Source organism: Cetorhinus maximus, chromosome 6 (assembly GCF_964194155.1).
Source record: "Cetorhinus maximus chromosome 6, sCetMax3.hap1.1, whole genome shotgun sequence".
Lineage (NCBI taxonomy): Eukaryota > Metazoa > Chordata > Chondrichthyes > Lamniformes > Cetorhinidae > Cetorhinus > Cetorhinus maximus.
Genome location: NC_135884.1, coordinates 3,284,613 through 3,300,876, shown reverse-complemented (window position 1 = coordinate 3,300,876; position 16,264 = coordinate 3,284,613). Strand labels below are relative to the sequence as shown.

Sequence of the window (16,264 nt, the reverse complement as noted above, 5' to 3'; positions counted from 1 at the left end):
CTGCACTGTCAGAGGGTCAGTACCGAGGGAGTGCTGCACTGTCAGAGGGTTGGTACCGAGGAAGTACTGCATTGTCAGAGGATCAGTACCGAGGAAGTGCTGCATAATCAGAGGTTCAGTACCGAGGGAGTCCTGCACTGTCAGAGGGTCAGTACCGAGGGAGTCCTGCATTGTCAGAGGTTCAGTACCGAGGGAGTCCTGCATTGTCAGAGGTTCAGTACCGAGGGAGTGCTGCATTGTCAGTGGGTCAGTATGGGGGAAGTGTTGCACTGTCAGAGGGCCAGTAGTAAGGGAGGGCTGCACTGTCAGTGGGTCAGTGCTGAGGCAGCACTACACTTCAGAGGGTCAGTACTGAGGGATTGCTGCACTGTCAGAGGATCAGTACCAAGGAAGTGCTGCATTGTCAGAGGGTCAGTACCGAAGGAGTGTTCCATTGTCAGAGTGTCAGTACCGGGGGAGTGCTACACTGTCGAGGGCCAGTACTGAGGCAGCGCTGCACTGTCAGAGAGTCAGTACCGAGGGAGTGCTGCATTGTCAGAGGATCATTACCGAGGAAATACTGCATTGTCAGAGGGTCAGTACAGAGGGAGCGCTGCACTGTCAGAGGGTCAGTGCTGAGGGAGCGCCACACTGTCGGAGGCTCAGTACTGAGAGAGTGCTGGACTGTCAGTGAGTCAGTAGTGAGGGAGATCTGCACTGTCAGAGGGTCAGTACTGAGGGAGCGCTGCACTGTCAGAGGGTCAGTACTGAGGGAGTGCTGCATTGTCGGTGGGTCAGTACCAGGGGAGTCCTGCACTGTCGAGGGCCAGTACTGAGGGAGCGCTGCACTGTCAGAGGGTCAGTACTGAGGGAGTGCTGCACTGTCAGAGGGTCAGTACTGAGGGAGTGCTGCATTGTCGTTGGGTCAGTACCAAGGGAATGCTGCATTGTCAGAGGGTCAGTACCGAGGAATTGCTGCATTGTCAGAGGGTCACCGAGGGAGTGCTGCATTGTCGGTGGGTCAGTACCAAGTGAGTGCTTCACTGACAGTGGGTCAGTATTAAGGGAACGCTGCGCTGTCAGAGGGTTAGTACTGAGGAAATGTTGCACTGTCGATGGGTCAGTACTGAGGGACCGCTGCACTGTCAGGGGGTCAATACTGAGGGGTTGCCGCACTGTCAGAGGGTCAGCTCTGAGGGAGTGCTGCACTGTCAGAGAGTCAGTTCTGAGGGAGTGTTGCACTGTCAGAGGGTCATTACCGAGGGAGTGCTGCATTGTCGTTGGGTCAGTACCGAGGGAGTGCTGCACTGTCAGAGGGTCAGTATTGAGGGAGCGCTGCACTGTCAGGGGGTCAATACTGAGAGGGTGCCGCACTGTCAGAGCGTCAGTGCTGAGGGAGCACTACACTTCAGAGGGTCAGTACTGAGGGAGTGCTGCACTGTCAGAGGGTCAGTACCGAGGGAGTGCTGCATTGTCAGAGGGATCAGTTCCGAGGAAGTGCTGCACTGTCAGAGGGTCAGTGCTGAGGGAGCGCCGCACTGTCGGAGGGTCAGTACTGAGGGAGTGCTTGGCTGCCAGTGAGTCAGTAGTGAGGGAGTTCTGCACTGTCAGAGGGTCAGTACTGATGGAGTGCTGCACTGTCAGACGGTCCGTACCGAGGGAGTGCTGTATTGTCAGAGGTTCAGTACCGAGGGAGTGCTGCATTGTCAGAGGGTCAGTACCGAGGGAGCACTACACTTCAGAGGGTCAGTACTGAGGGAGTACTGCACTGTCAGAGGGTCAGTACCGAGGGAGTGCTGCACTGTCAGAGTGTCAGTACTGAGGGAGTACTGCACTGTCAGAGGGTCAGTACCGAGGGAGTGCTGCATTGTAGGTGGGTCAGTACCGAGGGAGTGCTGCACTGTCAGAGGGCCAGTTACTGAGGGAGCGCTGCACTGTCAGGGGGTCAATACTGAGGGGGTGCCGCACTGTCGGAGGGTCAGCTCTGAGGGAGTGCTGCACTGTTAGACGGTCAGTACAGAGGGAGCGCTGCACTGTCAAAGGGTCAGTGCTGAGTGAGCGCCACATTGTCGGAGGGTCAGTACTGAGGAGTGCTTGGCTGTCAGTGAGTCAGTAGAGAGGGAGTTCCGCACTATCAGAGTGTCAGTACTGAGAGACTGCTGCACTGTCAGAGGGTCCGTACCGAGGGAGTGCTGTATTGTCAGAGGGTCAGTACCGAGGGAGCGCTGCACTGTCAGAGGGTCAGTACAGAGGGAGCACTGCACTGTTAGAGGGTCAGTACTGAGGGTGCACTACACTTCAGAGAGTCAGTACCAAGGGAGTGCTGCATTGTCAGAGGATCAATACTAAGGAAATACAGCATTTTCAGAGGCTCAGTACAGAGGGAGCGCTGCACTGTCAGAGGGTCAGTACTGATGGCGTGCTGGACTGTCAGTGAATCAGTGGTGAGGGAGCTCTGCAGTGTCAGATGGTGAGTACTGAGGGGGTGCTGCACTGTCAGAGGGTCAGTACCGAGGGAGTGCTGCACTGTCAGAGGGTTGGTACCGAGGAAGTACTGCATTGTCAGAGGATCAGTACCGAGGAAGTGCTGCATAATCAGAGGTTCAGTACCGAGGGAGTCCTGCACTGTCAGAGGGTCAGTACCGAGGGAGTCCTGCATTGTCAGAGGTTCAGTACCGAGGGAGTCCTGCATTGTCAGAGGTTCAGTACCGAGGGAGTGCTGCATTGTCAGTGGGTCAGTATGGGGGAAGTGTTGCACTGTCAGAGGGCCAGTAGTAAGGGAGGGCTGCACTGTCAGTGGGTCAGTGCTGAGGCAGCACTACACTTCAGAGGGTCAGTACTGAGGGATTGCTGCACTGTCAGAGGATCAGTACCAAGGAAGTGCTGCATTGTCAGAGGGTCAGTACCGAAGGAGTGTTCCATTGTCAGAGTGTCAGTACCGGGGGAGTGCTACACTGTCGAGGGCCAGTACTGAGGCAGCGCTGCACTGTCAGAGAGTCAGTACCGAGGGAGTGCTGCATTGTCAGAGGATCATTACCGAGGAAATACTGCATTGTCAGAGGGTCAGTACAGAGGGAGCGCTGCACTGTCAGAGGGTCAGTGCTGAGGGAGCGCCACACTGTCGGAGGCTCAGTACTGAGAGAGTGCTGGACTGTCAGTGAGTCAGTAGTGAGGGAGATCTGCACTGTCAGAGGGTCAGTACTGAGGGAGCGCTGCACTGTCAGAGGGTCAGTACTGAGGGAGTGCTGCATTGTCGGTGGGTCAGTACCAGGGGAGTCCTGCACTGTCGAGGGCCAGTACTGAGGGAGCGCTGCACTGTCAGAGGGTCAGTACTGAGGGAGTGCTGCACTGTCAGAGGGTCAGTACTGAGGGAGTGCTGCATTGTCGTTGGGTCAGTACCAAGGGAATGCTGCATTGTCAGAGGGTCAGTACCGAGGAATTGCTGCATTGTCAGAGGGTCACCGAGGGAGTGCTGCATTGTCGGTGGGTCAGTACCAAGTGAGTGCTTCACTGACAGTGGGTCAGTATTAAGGGAACGCTGCGCTGTCAGAGGGTTAGTACTGAGGAAATGTTGCACTGTCGATGGGTCAGTACTGAGGGACCGCTGCACTGTCAGGGGGTCAATACTGAGGGGTTGCCGCACTGTCAGAGGGTCAGCTCTGAGGGAGTGCTGCACTGTCAGAGAGTCAGTTCTGAGGGAGTGTTGCACTGTCAGAGGGTCATTACCGAGGGAGTGCTGCATTGTCGTTGGGTCAGTACCGAGGGAGTGCTGCACTGTCAGAGGGTCAGTATTGAGGGAGCGCTGCACTGTCAGGGGGTCAATACTGAGAGGGTGCCGCACTGTCAGAGCGTCAGTGCTGAGGGAGCACTACACTTCAGAGGGTCAGTACTGAGGGAGTGCTGCACTGTCAGAGGGTCAGTACCGAGGGAGTGCTGCATTGTCAGAGGGATCAGTTCCGAGGAAGTGCTGCACTGTCAGAGGGTCAGTGCTGAGGGAGCGCCGCACTGTCGGAGGGTCAGTACTGAGGGAGTGCTTGGCTGCCAGTGAGTCAGTAGTGAGGGAGTTCTGCACTGTCAGAGGGTCAGTACTGATGGAGTGCTGCACTGTCAGACGGTCCGTACCGAGGGAGTGCTGTATTGTCAGAGGTTCAGTACCGAGGGAGTGCTGCATTGTCAGAGGGTCAGTACCGAGGGAGCACTACACTTCAGAGGGTCAGTACTGAGGGAGTACTGCACTGTCAGAGGGTCAGTACCGAGGGAGTGCCGCATTGTCAGAGAATCAGTACCGACGAAATACTGCATTGTTAGAGGGTCAGTACAGAGGGAGCGCTGCACTGTCGGATGGTCAGTGCTGAGGGAGTGCCGCACTGTCAGAGGGTCAGTACTGATGGCGTGCTGAACTGTCAGTGAGTCAGTATTGAGGGAGCCCATCACTGTCAGGGAGTCAATACTGAGGGCGTGCTGCACTGTAAGAGGGTCAGCTCTGAGGGAGTGCTGCACTGTCAGACGGTCAGTACTGAGGGAGCGCTGCACTGTCAGAGGGTCAGTACTGAGGGAGTGCTGCACCGTCAGAGGGTCAGTACTGAGGGAACGCTGTGCTGTCAGAGAGTCAGTACTGAGGAAATGTTGCACTATCAGAGGGTCAGTATTGAGGGAGTGCTGCACCGTCAGAGGGTCAGTACTGAGGGAACGCTGTGCTGTCAGAGAGTCAGTACTGAGGAAATGTTGCACTATCAGAGGGTCAGTATTGAGGGAGTGCTGCACTGTCAGGTGGTCAATACTGAGATGGTGCCGCACTGTTAGAGGGTCAGGTCTGAGGGAGTGCTGCACTGTCAGACGGTACTTATCACTAAATCAACATCACCTGAATCACATGATCTGCTTGTTGGAACTTGCTGTGTGAAAATTGGCTGCTGTGTTTCCTACATTAGAACAGTTATTACATCTCAACAACAAAATTGTTTGCTTTGGAATACACCGATGCCATGTCAGGTGATATAAAAATGCAAGTCTGTCTTTGGCAATGTACAGTAACGCTCAGATTTTCATGAAAGGTTATAATTGACTCATAGATCAAGGTAAAAACAAAAAACTACTGCGGATGTTGGAAATCCAAAACAAAAACAGAATTACCTGGAAAAACTCAGCAGGTCTGCCAGACCTGCTGAGTTTTTCCAGGTAATTCTGTTTTTGTCATAGATCAAGGTTATGCTTATGGACCAAAAAGTAGTTATTTATTTTTCAGTTTTAACACTGATATATTTTCTGTCAGGTTATTGAGACTCAGGAGGAGTCAGTAACCCAGAGATATCTAATAATTAGAGTAAGGTTACTCAGTCCTGGTGGGAAAACACTCTCCACTTACACACACACACATAAAACAAATTAAAGGTTATATATTTGAAATGAGAACTGTTTTGTTTTAATGAAATGCAGTAGCTGGTGTCATTCACCTCACTGAGGGAAGAGTCAATCTAGTCTCCTTATCCAGCTTTGCACCCGAGTGCACATGCGCGACACTCCTGCTGTCAGGGATAGAGCGTTTTCTCAGCCGCTCTGAATATTGGGTAAGATCACCGCCATTGTCCACCGCCGCTTCCTGAACCCAAATCCCGGGCTGACCTGCGTGCGGACCAAAGAAAACCACAGCAGTCGTCCCCATTCCCTGCCACAGCCCCAAGATGAGTCCTACGGGAACGATGGAGTGCTTCCAAACGTAAGAAGAATGTATACAATGCATCCATTCATGAATGGTTATCATTTTATTTTAGATAACCAGCTTGAAATCTGATAATGACATTTTCTTTGACAATAGAGTTTGAACAAACACACCTGAACAAATTTGCTCTTGTTCTGTTTACATCGCTAATGTTGCTATCAGCAAAGCGTGAAATTTGTTTTACCTGTGTAGTGCCTTTCAAATTGAATGTCATTAAAAACATTATATTGCTTAAAGTTTGACTGACTTCCCGTCGTGGGTGAATCATAATTTCCTCAAAGTAACATTGGGAAGACTGGAGCTTCAGACCCTATCACTGACTCCATTCTTTGGAGATCGATTACATCCCCTTTCCTGACCACTGTCTCAGGCTAAATCAGACTATTTGCAAACTTGATATCTTGTTCGACCCTGAGGCTTTCTAGATACTCAATAGAGAAAGTTCCTTTATTATTAGGTTTGGCAGAGGAGTCGCAATAAAGGATGATGTAACAGCTACTGAAAAGGTGGAAAAAGCAATGGGGAGAAAGCAGTGGAACTTTGGATATAAATGATTAATTATGGCAAATGAGTAAAGGTCTGGTGATGTAATAACCAAAGGTCAACAAATGTATGAGGAAGTGTACCAGCTGGAGAAGGCACAAGGAATTTATTTTTAATCATAATTGTGGGCTGTTTCAAAATGCTGGAAATGAAGGGGGTAGATAAGGAATAAGGTGGGTGACACCCCAAGAGATTATTGATAATTTTGCTAAACCCAATCTAAAGGCCTGATAACAGCTGATTTTACATTCAATTATCAATATGTCAGAAGAAAGATTATCCACATAAAAATTGGTGAACAGTCCAGGATATTAATCACAAATTATTGGATTTATTCTGTAACATCGGCCGAACCTACATTTCTATAGACAATCAGTTCTGAAGAAGAGTCATACTGTACTCAAAATGTTAACTCTGTTTCTCTCTCCACTGATGCTGCCAGACTTGCTGAATTTCTCCAGCACTTTCTGTTTTAATTTCAGATCTCCAGCATCCAGTATTTTGCTTGTACATATCTGTAGAGCCTTTCTCATTCTCTGGATGTCCTCAAGTGCTTCACAGTCAATGAGTTACTTTTTGGTGTGTAGGAAAATGGTTCAGTTAATTTATACTCAGTAATTGGGATAAATGACCAGATAATCTGTTTCAGTGATGTTGGTTGAGAAATATATATTGACCCAGGACAACAGGGAGAATTGCCCTCCATTTCCTCGATTAGTATGATTGGGTCTTTTACATGCACATGAATGGTGGACATGGTCTCAGTTTAACATCTTATTCACAAAGCAACAGCTCTGACAGTGCGGCACTCCCTCCCTCAGTACTGCACTGGGAGGATCAGCCTGATTATGTGCTGCAGTCTCTGGAGCTGGGCTTGAACCCACAATTTTCTAATAAGAAGGTGAGAGTGTTACCACGTGATCCACATTGACACCCGTCATATATAATTACTACAAAGCTTTCAATGCTTCTGTCTGGAGCTCTAGTTTAGGTGTCAGTCTGAGAGTGTTCACTCTCCAATGATGCCACCAAATGGGCAAACAACATAGGGAGATGAGAAAAATAAGTCCACTCTGGTCAACTGACCTTCTCAGGCAGAGTTGCATTTACCTTGTGCCTTATCAGATCTCCTCTGAAACATGTCAGCCTTTCACATGCTCTGAGAATTACTTTGACATCCAGTTACTGTCCCGGTGTCAGGCGATCAAACCTCCAGGAATTTGTCCAAACAGAATTGGGAACACCTCCACCAATACTGAAAAGGTTAGGCAAGAACTTGAGGTAAATTAAGCAGCAGTGATTAGGCAGTGCTAATGCAGAGCATAGAAGGAAGGGAAGATTGTTGGAGGTGAGGTGTCCCACATTTTAAGGTCTTGAGGTGACAATGAGTTTTTTTTTATTCTTTCATGGGATGTGAACATCGCTGCTAAGGCTAATATTTATTGCCCATTCCTAATTGCCCTTGAGAAGGTGGTGGTGAGCTGTCTTCTTGAACCGCTGCAGCCCATGTGGTGTAGGTACACCCACAGTGCTGTTAGGGAGGGAGTTCCAGGATTTTGACCCAGAGACAGTGAAGGAACGGCGATATGTTTCCAACTCAGGGTTGTGGGTGGCTTGGAGGGGAACTTCGAGGTGGTGGTGTTCCCATCTATCTGCTACCCTTGTCCTTCTAGATGGTAGAGATCGTGGGTTTGGAAGGTGCTGTCTAAGAAGCCTTGGTGAGTTGCTACAGTGCGTCTTGTAGTTGGTACACACTGCTGCTACTGTGCACTGGTGGTGGAAGGAATAAATATTTGTGGATGAGGTGCCAATCAAGTGGGCTGCATTGTCTTTTTCAGTCGAGCTTCTTGAGTGCTGTGGGAGCTGCACTCATCCAGGCAAGTGGGGAGTATTCCATCGCACTCCTGACTTGTGCCTTATAGATGGTGGACAGGCTTTGGGGAGTCAGGAGATGAGTTACTCGCTGCAGCGGTTCAAGAAGGCAGCTCACCACCACCTTCTCAAGGGCAATTAGAGATGGGCAATAAATGCTGGCCCAGCCAGTGACGCCCACAACTCATAAATGAATAAAATAAAAGAATTGTCAGATTCTGGCCTGCTCTTGTAGCCACATTATTTATATGGCTGGCCCAGTTCAGTTGATACTGGGGGACTCAGCGATGGTAATGCCATTGAATGTCAAGGGCTGATGGTTAGATTCTATCTTTATTGGAGTTGGTAATTGCCTGGCACTTGTGTGATGTGAATGTTACTTGCCACTTATCAGCTCAGCCTGGATATTGTCCAGGGCTAGAATTTAACATCTCACAGGCATGCCCGTGCCCGACCCTAACAGGCTTGAAATCACGTGAGATGACATTGGGCGCGCCTCCCAACGTCATCACACACTCACATGATATTTCCCTCGGCGGGTGCCCGCAAAAGTTAGAAGAGTGCCAGCCAACAATTAAGTGGGCAATCAAGTCCATTAATGTCCCAATTGTCAGTGATTTTTCTGTGGCCCGCCTTACGGTTGGCAGGTGGGCCAATCGCCAGGTAGGCTTTACATATTTGGTGAAGCCACACCCAAGGCCGGGATGAAATCTTCGTTACGATTTAAAATAAAAGGAAATATCTGGGTGCTGTTTTTTTTATGAGGTCTGCTCCTAGGTGCTTGATTGTGCTGTGTGGACATTTTTTGCAGCATTTTTGGGCTTTATTTTCTTATTTGCAGGTCTGCAGTTCCCTGAGGCAGCTGTCTGCCCTCAGGGAGCTCTCTCGCTGCGCTCACCCCGCACCCGCGCTGATGTTGGCATCCGCCCTCTTCCTGACTCCAACAGCAGTGCTGAATCTTTCTTCTGGTGTGTTTCACCCTGGCTGGTCGTTTATTGGCCAGCCGGGTGTAAGATCGCGGTTGGGGGCCGATCGCAGACAGAAGTGCATTTCGGGCCCGCCGATCGCACACGCCCGACGAGCACAAAATTCAGGCTCAGGCCTTGCTGCATTTGGACATGGACGGCTTCAGTATGTGAGGAGTCGCCAATGGTGCTGAACATTGTGTAATCATCAGCGAACATCCTCACTTCTGACCTTATGATGGAAGGAAGGTCACTGATGAAGTAGCTGAAGATGTTACGTTGAGTCTTGATTTGAACACAAGTGAGAATGTAGAGAGGGAGAAGTACACAGATGATACAATGCTATCAATCCTTTATAGATCTTTATGAAGGTAGAAGGTTGATAATAGAGATGGTTGATAGAGTTATATAAAATAGTTTAAGGACTGGGTTGTGTCCCTTTTGATAAATCACCTCAGTTAGATAGCTCGGGGAGGGCCAGGGGTCTTGACTAAAGAGCAGAACCAGGTTAGATATTGGATGTGCATCTTTTCCCTGTAGGTGGTGTACCTAGGGAACAAGTTGCTGGTTCATGTAGTGAGTTTGTGATTCACTGCATACTTTCAAAAGAGAGTTGGCCAATTCCTGGCTGGAAAGGAGATCACACCTATCAAAGTTGGGTGAACTAACAGGTACTGGAAGCAGCAAAGCAACAACTTACATTTATTAAGCGTTTTTAATGCAGTAAGTCCCAAAGTCCTTCACAGTCAGGATTATCAAACATAAATTTGATATCCACACCACATAAAGAGTAAAAGCTTAGTCAAAGAGGTAGATCTTGAGGAGAATCTTAAAGGAGGAAAGTTGGATAGAGAAACGGAGGTTTAGGGAGGGAATTCCGGAGCTTTGGGCCTCAGGCAGCTGAAAGCATAGCCACCAACGATGGAGCGATTAAAATCGGCGATGGGCAAGAAGCCAGAATTAGAGGAAATTAGAGATCTCATCGAGTTGTATGGCTGGAGGAGTTTACAGAGCTGGGGGAGGGGTGGCATTGAGGTCAAGGAGGGATTTGAAAACAAGAGTGAGAACAAGACCTTCAGTGTGGAGTCCTGGACTAGTTTCAATTGTCTAAAGGGAGGAATTTCCTTGAGATTTTTTTCTCCTAATTGCCTTCGGGCTTTCATCTGGGATTTTTTTGAACATCTCCCAGGTAGATTGCTGGTGGGATAAGGCACAATGTTTCAGATAAGAATGTGGGGCCTCTTCCCATCCATTGTTTCTGTATGTTCACAAGCCTTATGCAATTAACTCTGAATGAATGTAGGCCCCTCCTCAAAGTACCATAGAAACCCCTTAACCCTTTCCCCAAACTTAATTGCTGTGAGGGTTTGTGTTCCAGTGGCTTTACTGTGAGCACCAACCCCCTGCACACATCAACCGATGAGGAGTTATACTGTTGGCTGCATGCTTGAAAGCAGAAATTGGGCTTGATTTGGATTGGTTGGTACAGCAAGAGAAACAAAGCTTTTCATAGGAACTGTCAAAAGGCAATTGGATGTATATTTGAAGAAGACTAAATTGCAGGCTTATGGGGAGAAAACCTGGCTGTGGAAATGAATTGGACAGCTCTCAAAGCCAGCAAAGGCATGATGGGATGAATGGCCTCCTTCTATGCTGTAAGAATCCAAACCTCAGGTAAACTTAAACCAGCTGATGGTTCTTGCTGAGCGCAGGGAGGAGAGAGTAATGTTGCTTGAAGTGAAAGATGGAACCCAAATTAAATTAACAGGGTTTAGAGAGAGTTAACAAAGACATTGCAGCAGAAGCTTACACATTTTAATCCAATCGCATCAGAGGCTGAACTCTGACAACCAAACACCACATGCTCATCGAGCCACAAATACTGATGTATTGGCATCTGAGAGATTTTAGAATACCAGAGCAGGGAATCAGTAAGAAAAAAAGATTGAGGTAAAACAAGCAGGAGTTGGATTTTATAATGAAAAAAACATGCAGATGGATCACCATCTGTAAAGAGACACGAGGTGTGGAGTGTGGATCCTTTACTAGGATGGCTGATCAACCCGGTCTGGAGTTTTTAGCATTTTCCTGTCCTGATTTGGGATTTTTCTATCATTTGAATTGGGATTTAAAAGCTGTAAATTCTAGGCTGGAGGGCAGAGGGAAGATAGGAGAAAGATAAAAGGACTCCAACAGAGCACATGGAGGTCTGTTATGAGACCTGATCAGAAACAGAGTCAAAGGACCGAGCCAGGTCGCAAAAGGGTGAACAAACTCCAAAAAAAAAGAGCTGAAATAAGGTTTTAAATGTGGAGCAATAACCAGGCAGCACCGACAGACGGATTGTTTAATGCTGCAGCCTGAATCCAGAATCGGCGTCATAACACATGGTGACTGCACGTGGACGAGAAAGATAAATTTAATGAGAAATCAGAGCAAAAAACTCAGCTTCAATTTGATTCTCCAAGCTCAGGGAAGCAACCAGCTGGCTGAAACCATTCGTTCAAAAGATGTTCTGCAGAGTTGCTGAAGTTTAAAATGGCTCCATAACCGTAATGGGAGCTCACCAAATCCTGGCAAGCATGGGAAGAAAGAAACAATTATTTAAAGCCGAACCCCCTGTGCTGAAAACAGCCACGGATGGTAAATCAACACTACCAGACCAATTAAGACAGATGGAAGGGCTGGACCAGGTGCAAAATTGGGCGTTATGGAGAAGATGGTTTCTAAGATCTATGATAGCATCAGGCTTGAATAAGAAAACAGGGGCTGAACACGTGAATACACTATTATATTCAGTAGGTCCAATAGCCAATGACATAATTGCCAGACAAAGAATAAATGAATCTTCTGACAGCTTTGAAGAGGTCATGAAGTCCTTTGACGCCGACTTTAACCGAAGAAGCAATAACGTTTTGGAGCGAGCAAAATTTGACAAAAGAATCCAAAAGCCCGGGGAACCCATAGACTCTTTCATTAATGAGTCATACAGATTGGCTGAAGGCTCTGACAGTGGTGACCTTAAGTCAGAGCCCATAAGTGATCGAATAGTAGTGGGAGTGGCCAATGACACTCTTTTAGATGTACCCCAATCTAAATGAAGATCTGGCTTTGGAAAAAGCCATCCAAATCACCAGACAATCAGAAGTCCGCCAGCAAAACTGATCCATTTTGCGTGGTGAAGTCAAACCATGGAACAGAGCAACCCCAACAGCCCAACTCATAAAGCAACAACAGGGTAAAGGAGATTCCAGGGCAGGGAAAGCAATACTCGAGCAAAATTCAAAATGGTGGCAGGCCATGTCAACGCTGTGGCACCAAGAGTCCTCACAGGTGTGAGCAGTGTCCAGCGATCACCGTGCAGAGCTTTCACTGCAACCGCCTAGGATACTTTGGAAAGAAATGTAAATCCAAAGCATCAAGACATGTGGGGTATCCCAAATGAGTCAATGAGATAGATGAGCCATGCCAAGAGGAAGTCCAACAATACTTATTGGCAGAAATTAAGGATCCCAGATTCACATTTTGGAATGCTGACATATCTGTCAATGGCCATCTCATGAATTTCAAGTTAGACACAGGAGCCAGTGTGACAGTCCTGTCAGATCATGAACCGTGGCTAAAAGACCTCTGGCCACAGATGAGGAATCCAACTGGTCATAGGCATTATTCAGGAGTCGCTCTGGTAAGACAACAATCAAATAATTGAAATTCTGCATGTCATCTGCAATCAACCCTTTTCTCTCCTGAGCACAGATGTCTGTGTTGCCCTCAACCTCCTCAAAATAGCAGAAGACGTCAAAACAACCACTGTAGCCAACTACACCAGTACTGATGATCTCAACTGGGAGTTCACTTTGGAATTGCTTGACACGCACAACATGAAGTTGACCCTGGAGCAGGAGAGAAGTGACCACCAACTCACCAAGACAAAACTGCGGGAGGCACAAGTCACATGAAGAAACAAAGCGCAGCATTAGAAACCAAACTGCAGGTTCAGCTCGAGGATGAGGAACATACAAACATAAGGGAGGTAAATCTTCAACTTCCAGGAAGAACATGGCAGACCCCAACGAGAAAGAAAACCCGAGTCCACTCTATGAATGAACGTTCCCTCCGGATGGAGGGGGATAAGCCAATGGTAACTGACCAAGGAAGACAGATTGTCGACAAAGAAAAATACAACACTAAGGAGTGCGAGAAGCAAATCGGATGTTGATAGCCGAGTATTTGAAACACCAAGTGCAATAACTTCAACTCCAGACCAACAAAGTCAGCCCAAAGCAGTTGAGACTGCAGTCCCCAAACTTGAAAACAGCCTCCAGACTGTCTGAATCAGTAAAGTCAGAGGCTTGGAGGGGAGAAGGGGTAGCATGTAAATACATTTGAGTAAAGACTTGGGGGAAGCGTGGTATTAGGGTGTTTGGGGCTGTAAGGGTTAATGTGGGACTGGGGAAACAGTACTGTCCACATTATGATGTAGAGAATAGTGAGTTTGATAAAGGTTGGCATGAAGATAGCACCTAGTCAGGACTCTAACCTGGGGGAGGTGATGGTGTAGTGGTATTGTCACTGTACTAGTAATCCAGGGACCCAGCATAATGCTCTGGGGGACCCAGGTTCGAATCTTCCTAAGGCAGGTGGTGGAATTTAAATTCAATAAAAATCTGGAATTTTTAAAAAAAAAGTAAATTAAAAAGTCTAATGATGACTATGAAACCATTGCTGATTGTTGTAAAAACCCTTCTGGTTCACTAACGTCCTCTGCCATCCTTATCTGGTCTGGCCTCAACAGTAATGTGGTTGACTCTTAAATGCCTGTTGAATTAGAGGATGGGCAACAAATGCTGGCCTAGTGAGTGATGCCCACATCCCATGAATGAATAAAAAAATGTATATAGCTATGTATTATTAAAAAGCAGTTATTACCATTCAACTGTATAACCCTCTGGACCTCTTCAGGAGACAACATACAACCTTACAACTACCAATATCTGCATCCAACTCAGCATAGGTAGGACAGAATATTTGAATCTTGACAGGCATGGTTATTGCTAATAGATAATAGAAAGGATGACTGGAATATCAGCTGTGGCTCACTGGGTAGTGCTCTCACCTCTGAGTCAGAAGGTTTTAAGTACCAGGTCTAGGCTAACATCCAAGTGGAGTGCTGCACCGTCAGAGCTGCTGTCTCTCTGGCAAGGTGTTAAATCAAGGCTCTGTCTACTCTTTCAGTAGATGTAAAAGATCCTCTGACGCTATGACAAGAAGCGGTGTCCTTTTCAGTATCCTGGGGTCAATATTTATTACATAACTGACATTGCTGAAATAGATTGATGTTTTTGGGAGCTTGCTGTGTGCAAAATGGCTGCCACATTTCCTGCATTACAAGAGTGATTAAACTTTAAAAGTACTTCATTCGCTGTAAAGCACTTTGAGAGATTCTAGCTGGTGAAAGTTTATCTTATTCCCTGTTGGGTACTGTACTGACCCATAAACGTTAGTAATTCGGACTGAGTTTGGTCATCTCTGGCAGGGTGCCCACTAGAATTTTACAATTGATCATATTGCACTCAGAAATAGGAAGTTGGGAATAGCCAGCGTTCTGCCCTTTGACTCCAGGGCCTGAATTTTTCGGTCATTGGGTGCGCGCAATCAGTGGGCCCGATTTAACGCTGGCTGGCTAATTTACGGCCAGCCGGAGTGAAACGTGCTCTGAAACGCGCAGCGGGGCTGCCGGGGTGGGGGCGCAAAGAGGGCGGGCGCTGATGTCACCGCGGGCGCTGGTGAGGCTTCCACTGAGTTCCCTAGGGAACAGACGACTGCCCCAGGGAGCTGCAGATCTCCACAGAATAAAGGACAGGACAAAAATGCTGCAAGAAATGTCCAAGCAGCACAATCCAGCGCCTGAAAGCAAACCCCATAAAAAAAAACAGTGCCCAGATATCTCTTATTTTATTTCCCAGGTAGATTTCATCCTGCCCGGGATCGAGGTTTGAGCAAAAATGTGAAAGCCGCCTGGGAGAATGGCCCATCCGCCAACCGTCAATGTGGACGGGCCGCGTAAAATCGCTGTTCATTGCATCATTAATGGGCTTAATTGCCCACTTAATTGTCGGCGGGCGCGCTCCTGATCGCTGCGCCCGCACCCGCCGTGTGAAATATCGCCCGGTACTCGCCCAACATCGTCTCGCGCTATTTCGCGTCCATTCGGGTTGGATGCGTGCCGGCCGGCGAGATGTAATATTCTGGCCCTGGTGTAATCTGATATTGGGTGAAGACAGCTCCTCACCTGGGACCCAGGAAAGAAAGAAAAATAAGAACTCTCAGGACGTCCCAAAGTGCTTGGCAGCCAATGAATCATTCTGAAGTACTGCCTATCTCTGTCACCTCCTCTGGAATCTCTGGGCTCCTCCAGTTCTGGCTTGAGCACCCGATTGGAATTGTTCCATTATTGGTGTTTTCAGTTGTCTAGGCCATAAGCTCTGGAATTCCATTCCAAAGCTCCCCACCTCTTTACATCACTTTCCTCCTTTAAGATGCTCTTTAAAACTTACCTCTTTGACCAAGCTTTTTGCCTCCTGCCTTAATATGTGGCCCGGTGTGCAATTTTGCTTTGTAATGCCCCTGCAAAGCACTTTGGGACATTTTATTATATGACAGGCACTATATAAATGCAACTTGTTGTTGAAAATCAGGCACACCCAAACATTAACAGACAGAAAACGACCCTGTGATCTACCCAGCCTGTCCCATATAGTTACGATGCCTTGAGCATCACAATATATTTTGATGTCACTATAGTTGCAACCAAAATGGTGATTCATTATCAAAAATGGTGTCAAGATCTTCCAATCAACAAGGGCAGCGACTGAGAGAGGGCGGTGAGAGAGACGGGAAGTGAGGGCAGCTGCTCGAACCCACAATCCACCATTGCCTCTATCAGTCGACAACCGATGTCCTCACTGTAGGACAGCCTGTCAGGCAGAGATTAGGCTCATCAGCCATCAGTAAACACACAGTCAACACTGACCTTGTGCTTGAGCCCAGCCATCTACAAGAAAGAATCATCCACAACATGAGGGATAGATCACAATCTACACAATCCCACCTCAACAACAGCTACCTCTAGTTATATGGTGCCTTTAATATAATGAAACATCCCAAGGCACTTCACATGACACCG

The 16,264-nt window shown here is 47.8% G+C and overlaps 1 long non-coding RNA gene across 1 annotated transcript in view; it reads left to right on the top strand.

The window, feature by feature from the left end:
• The first annotated feature begins 5,156 nt into the window (after positions 1 to 5,156).
• Positions 5,157 to 16,264, top strand: part of LOC144681460 (uncharacterized) — a 55,515-nt gene continuing 44,407 nt past the window's right edge. The window contains exon 1 of the long non-coding RNA XR_013576784.1: positions 5,157 to 5,695. This is a non-coding gene — a long non-coding RNA (uncharacterized LOC144681460). The remainder of the gene's footprint in view (positions 5,696 to 16,264) is intronic.